Here is a 405-nt window from a genome sequence, read left to right as displayed (position 1 = left end):
GTGCCGTAGAGCCGCGGTTTTAGACTTCGTGTAGAAGTGGCTCAGGAACGCTGATCGGACCTGGTCCCATGAGGTAAGAGAGCTGGTTGGCAGAGATTAGAGCCAGCGAGAAGCTTTCCCTTCAAGAGAGAATGAGAACAGCGTGCATTTGACATAGTCTGGTGGCACTCCGTTAGAGCGAGAGAAATTGCAGATTCTCTCAAAGGCTTCGATGTGGTCCATCGGGATGTCAGTAGTGAGACCGCTGACCGTGCTCTTCTGTACCAGACTTATCAGTGCAGGTTCGATCTCATAGTCTTGCCGAATGCAAGGAGGAGGGTTGATGGGGGAGCGGTTAGTAGCGAAGTTCTGCGGAAGGTTCCGCTCCCCAATAGGAGCACCACGCTCTTCTCGCGCGGCGTTCTC

This window comes from Brassica oleracea, chromosome C9 (assembly GCF_000695525.1).
Source record: "Brassica oleracea var. oleracea cultivar TO1000 chromosome C9, BOL, whole genome shotgun sequence".
Lineage (NCBI taxonomy): Eukaryota > Viridiplantae > Streptophyta > Magnoliopsida > Brassicales > Brassicaceae > Brassica > Brassica oleracea.
The sequence above is the reverse complement of the archived record's forward strand: the minus strand, read 5'-3'. Positions refer to the sequence as shown.